Below are 6,699 nucleotides of genomic sequence, written 5' to 3'. Positions count from 1 at the left end.
ATATACTTATATTTATATACTTTCATATAACTAGGTATGGAATATATTGTAACGAAAAAATCAAAAACAAAAAGTCGTAATAAACTGAAACTAAATGTTAAAGGCGGGTATTGCCTGGAATTTAGATTGCAACTTTTTCGCTAATATCGACCTATCGAAAGTGCCACTTTATAAAATCGATTTTTCATCCCTAAAATATATGACCAGGAATTCACTGTTTTAAACAATGTGTAACATTTTGAAATACTGACTTATACTAATTCTATTCGTCTCCCTAGATACGTCCCCCTTCGTTTAATTTACTAAAAAAATATTTCAGTGGAAGAATTTTGTAAATTAAAAAAATCCACTTAAATTTGTTAAACATATGATCCATTTCAGCACACTCTTAGCCACGCATAATCAATATTTTTCATAAGCATAATACAATTAAGCTTGAGTAAGCATAATATTAGAGAAAAATTTCTATAAATACGCTAAAACATGCGTAATCGATCTTTCCGTGTGTGTATCCTTTATAAATTTTTTTTCGCACCTTCCTATTTACTTTAAAAGGATTTTTCTACATAGTATGACTTTTTAATCAACCTATTTTTATATACTTTTCTTTTTAAAAAAATCGAAAATAGAACTATATCCGTATACATACTATTTGAGATTAATTTATAAATATCACTAACCAACTTGAAAACATTTTAGACCATTACCAATACCATATGATTGTTTTTTTTTCCTTAATCATTTAAACAATAAAAAACCATTAATAACCTATCATTGTTTTTTCATAGTAAATTACTCATTCAGGAATTTATAGCAAAATCATCATTGAATTTATGTTTATTATCCATGACAGTCGATACTTCAAAGTACGTAACAGCATAGCATCTAAATTTTATAATAAATTGTTCTAATATCGTCACAACGAAGTCCATTTCTTACCTGAGATGATTAATAATTAATTAATGGAAACTTCTCTTAACCAGATATAGTTGTATCAATAATTGACAATTGATAATCTTACAACTTACATTACTTAAACATATTATTACTGCAAATTTGAAATAATACATAATTTTAAAAATGTTATTACTGTCAAGAGAAGTTTCATATAAGTAAAAAATATTAGCATACAAAAATAATATTAAATATATATATATATACAAGGCTATCTGGAAAAAAAAATTCTCTCTATGGAAAATTTAAATAACTGCAAATGAATGAGGATACATGTTGAATATTCATTACATGAAAACTACAATTTTTTTTATTTTTATTTATGACGCATAAATGAATTTTAATAAAACTAAAGAATATATCCAGTAATACAAAAGTAACTAAAAGAAACATGCAGTGACCTTCACTCCTAAAACTCTAATTACATTTTTAATAAACGGTAAAGTTTTAAGTTTATTTCTCACTTGGATGCATTTATTATCAGTTAGCAGTTTTATGAACCAAAAAAAGACATAAATAGTGGGTTTCCGAAACTACTAAAAACTACCAGGTACTAAAAACTAACTTTAAGGGTATATCAACAGATCCTGCTATTTCAGATTTATTGTAAACCTTTTAAAAATTCCAAACTAAACATCCAAAATAAATTTATTTTTACTCCCGATTATTACCCGCTATACTAAACTTTTGTATTACTTACAAAAACAACATAAAGAAAATCAATAAAGGGAAGAAAAGTAAGTAGAGCAATTTTACAATTTTTGAATAATTTGAAAAATAAACCATAGAATGGATAATTTAATAAAAAAAATATCTGATTATTGTAATAATTATTAAAGAAATATTTTAACCCTCGTTATGAACTTTGTACAGCGTGATGGAATTACTTCTTATTTTATATGTCGTACATTAATTTAAAAAATTTAAATATATCCTAAAAAAGTTCTTGAAAGCTTCAACAATAGCAACAATTTTATATATATATATATATATATATATATTAATTTTCTTTCATACAATTATTACTCAATATACAAATTAAAATTTGTAATTCTTACATTAACTTAACATTCAATATAGATAGTACATAAGAATATTTAATGTTTATTTATAACGAAACAAATGTCTTCAATTAATTTAACCTTAGTCATGAACCTAAAACAATTGTATTATTGAGAATAATATTTCGAAATTAAACATACAATAATTCAACTGAAGTATATAAATAATCAAATTATTTTATGTTACAAAGTGAAAAAGATAACAAAAAAAAACCTTGAACAAGACACTATAAAAGGAAATCGTTTAAAGTATACGCCAGAAAAATAATAAAATATTATTAATTTCAACAATTCGACCATTTATTAATCCCAATAACATTTAAAATGTAATTATAATAACGTTAAAAAGTTTATAACATTAATTGTTTTTCTTTAAATTTTCCTGCAAATATTTCTTATTATCATATATTTATTCCATAACCCTTAAAATTAAAAACAAACATACAATTTTATTCAAGAACTCAATAATAGCAAGATACAATAAAAATGGAATCTTTTTTTATTTAATTTTTTTAATTAATTATTTCACCGAAAAAATGGATTTATTACTCTTAAAATTGTTATAATTTTATTTTCCGCATTAACTTTAAATCCGATAAAGGACGTATATACGAATATTTATTCATAATAAATCAAATATCTTCATATAATTTGATCTTATTTATGAATCGTAAACACTTGAATTACTAAGAATCATATTTTTAATGTAAAAATATAAATAACACAGTGGAATAACTAATAATTGAATTATTACAGTAAATTTTTATATTTGATAAGGCGAAGAAACAGCTTAGACAAGATATAATAAGACGTAATATTTACAATTAGGGGAGATGCCCCTCAAGCATCCGTCAGATAATAATCAAATTTTTAACATTATAAACAATTCAACGCTTTATTAAGAAGCCAGTAGATTTCATATCATAATTTTTATAACAATAAATAATTATTAATCATAGATTGTGTTTATTTTTAATTGTTCGTAATTTTACAGAAGTTTGTATGTATTAATTGAATTTATTAGAAAAAGTATCTTTAATTACGTAATCAATATTATATTATACTAATACACAATAATAGCCAGGGATTTTACATTACTTATCAATCACTAGTACTGTATTTTGTATTTATTTATATCTAAACTCAGATTCAGAAAAAAATTCTTATAGTTCAAAAATGTGTATATATAAGAATAACTAATTTTAACAATTTCCATTTAAAATATTGATTAAACTGTTTGATGTCAATATTGATCCATTTTAATATTTTTCTCTAAATAACTGTAAATAATTTGGCTACTAAATGATGGAAATACAAATATATACAATCATTTTATTATGTATGTTAATTATAAATGATTTAACCAAATAGTTAGTTATTTTTTTAGTTCTCTTTAGTAGCATTTTTTAATTAATTTCTCAAAATTTAAAACATTTTTTGTTTATTTTTTTAATAAAAAAAAAATATCAAGAGGTCTACTGAAGTAACCGCAACTCTACCTTTAAGTCTGTAAGTAGGTAAGAGAAACACGTTCGGCTGATAAGACCCTATATATCAGCCTCAAGATCTTGAAATACGAGCAAGCTTTTCAAGACTGTTGGAAAATTATTAGCGAACTGTTTCAACTAAAACACCCTGAAGCGTTGAGTGAGTGCACGGGAGCTGACAGTTTGTTGTATAGGTCAGTGGACAAGATCTCATCAAAGGATATAAAGTTTTCATTTACCAATAGAATTATTATCAACTTATAAATATTGTAAATAAAAAGCGGGGTGCGTAACTTTATGAATTATACAGTAATCGTAAAATTAAGCATTTAAAAAAATCAATCAGTTTTAACCAGTAAAAATATAGTATATTTTATTTATTATTGCAAGACAGTTATTAAAAACCCTTTAACACTTCTATTTAATGAAAAGGACAGAATATAACAACATAAACAGTTTAATTTATCTTAAATGAATTTAATGGATTTTAATAAAAATATAAAATTAATATTATTAATAAATGAACAGCAATTTACAGAGAACAAAATAAAATAGGAAAAAACAACTAAAATATACTAATAATAATAACTACAATATAACAGTGTTAACAATTAATAACCTTTATATACAGCATTAATTGTATAAGCTTTAAAATATAATAACAAAATAATCAAAAGAGTTTATGAATTATAGAAAAACATGATTTACAAAGCAATGCAAAAAGATAAATAATCTCAATAAGGATTACATTTGGTGATTCTTCAAATTTATTTTTAATTCGATATTGAATATGTTTTATTTTTTATTAAAATATGGGATTTAATGTTTATATTATGAATATTGATATAAATATTATGATTTATTGTTCTAGATATATTGGAGCACTCTAGCTAGGAACGTCATAACAAAGAGTATTAAGAGGCTGTTGTGTTTTTTTTTTTTTTAAATATTTTTGAAATCAAAAATAAATAAGCTAAATACACCCTAGGAAACATAATTTAAAATAATAATATTTTTAGAAAAAAAAATCCCTAAATTAATGTTTCTTTAGATATATTTTTCTTTATAACGGAAAAACAGTAAAAAAAAGTTTTTTCTTATATATCTTCAGACATATTTTTAACATACATTTCCAAATAGCCTCTTATATATTTTTCTTTTTGTGTAATATTATATTTTCATATATATGTATATTTATTATAGATATACATATATAAATAATAAAATATGTAATGATTCCATTTATAACGATATATACACAAATAAATATTCCGTACACTTACAGTGAAGCCTGACTGGGTGAAAGCTGAACGAAGACTGAAGAGCTCTGGCGGGATTTCGTAGATTGCGCGCGCCACTGTCCGTTTATGTTCCGTGATATACGTAGAATAAACTTTTTATTTATTATTATTAATAAAAATTCATATTATAAAAAGAAAAAGAAAATTTTATAAAAAAAATAACTTTTTAATATATGCCTATAACACCTTAATATATTTTCAATACATAAAATTCTGAATTGTTTACAAGAAATAAAATTATGAAATTGCCAAAAAACATTGTGGACTTCATGATTTTCAAATTAAATTAATAAATATATATTATAAACAAATTTATTATTTTTAGTTTTTTTAATGGGATTTATTTCTTATTAAACAATTATATAATAATAAGAAAACGGTATCTCAGTTTTATTAAAAAATACACACACATCTCAGGAATCATTCGCTGTACAAATATCAATTATCGCTCAAATTAAATCTAGTTTAATAAACTATTGAGTTCTTTATGACGTTCATGTTCAAAGGAGTGATAAGTTTTCATGACATTTGCTAAAATAAATCAGTTTCTATCTCGGAAAAGGAATAATTATACGCATATATTATAAAAGCTTCGTGCGAATACAAACGTAATGAACCACTTTATAGCAAATTAAACTAGCTTTAATTTCAGTTCTAGTTTATATCTGTACGTTTAGTAATTCATGAGATATAGATTTTCCAAAATTAATTGACCAACTAATGATTTTTCAATAATTTTTTTTTATGAAATGTTGCTTTGAAAAAATATATTTCGGGAACTATTAAACGTAAAATAGCTCAGTTAAATATTTTCTTGAATTCGATTTTGTACGTAGTCGATAGATACAAGATGTTCCCAACAGCACCGAAATTGCCGGATGAACCTAAAAATAAGTTTATGTTATTATAATTATTTACCATGAAGAGAGCATGGCCGAATTTAGCCTAGAAGACGATTAAAGGCAGAATCTATTACTCGTTTAGCAAATTCAGAAAACAGATGCCTCTAAACGATAATGTCCAACGGGTTGAATCTTAATCACCTAGAGTTATTTTTATCTTAATTATCTATTTTATCACTCTTGATTAAACTAATTGATTTTTAAAATAATACTATATATACGTATACAAAGGGAGTGATTAGCTCATTGGTAAGGCACTGCGCTATAGGCTCTGAGAACTCTGATTCGAATAATGCTATAGAAAGCGTATATAAAATTTCGAATAATGCTATATAAAGCGTAATAAACCATTTCATTGCACATTAAACTAGTTTTAATTTGACTTCTAAATGATATCTGTACGTGATTCCTGATATATATATTTCCCAAAATGAAATGACTTAACTACTGATTTTATAGTACATTGTTTATTAATAAAATGTTGCTTTTAAAAAACATATCTTGGGAACTATTGAACGGAAAATAGCTCATTTAAGGCTCATATTCTAGCAAATCTATTATTCTTATAACAATGTTCAACTAGGTTTTCAGTGTGTTGGTTCCAAAGATATGTAACTGCAAATGAAAAATTAATTTTATTTAACGTGTAGAAACAACTTTGTAGGTAGCATTATCTAACTGACAGGTTCTCATTTTTTATCGGAAATGCAATATAAGGTGAAATAACTGACACTTTTATCTCCTCTAGGGCTCTCGGACTAGAAGAAAACGCATAATATATTTTCTATGCAAACGTATATTATTTATACAATAGATATATATAAATAACTTTTATGAGTTCTGCTTGCTCCAGAGAAAGCTACTGAGAATAAAAATAACGTTATCATACGTTATAATACAGAGAAAAATAATAATTTTAATTTAAGTATCGCCTTTTATCTTTAATGATATTTTGCGAATAATAAATTAACAGATTAATAACCAGATACTTATT

At 23.9% G+C, this 6,699-nt stretch overlaps 1 long non-coding RNA gene across 1 annotated transcript in view; it reads right to left on the bottom strand.

Annotated features, from left to right (window-relative positions):
* Positions 1-4,858, bottom strand: part of LOC136796322 (uncharacterized) — a 69,172-nt gene extending 64,314 nt beyond the window's left edge. The window contains exon 1 of the long non-coding RNA XR_010844027.1: positions 4,786-4,858. This is a non-coding gene — a long non-coding RNA (uncharacterized lncRNA). The remainder of the gene's footprint in view (positions 1-4,785) is intronic.
* Positions 4,859-6,699: the final 1,841 nt, after the last annotated feature.

This window comes from Halyomorpha halys, unplaced genomic scaffold, assembly GCF_000696795.3.
Source record: "Halyomorpha halys isolate HHAL.00 unplaced genomic scaffold, Hhal_1.1 Scaffold1079.1, whole genome shotgun sequence".
Taxonomy (NCBI): domain Eukaryota; kingdom Metazoa; phylum Arthropoda; class Insecta; order Hemiptera; family Pentatomidae; genus Halyomorpha; species Halyomorpha halys.
Note: the sequence above shows the minus strand (reverse complement) of the source record. Positions and strands in the feature narration are given on the sequence as shown.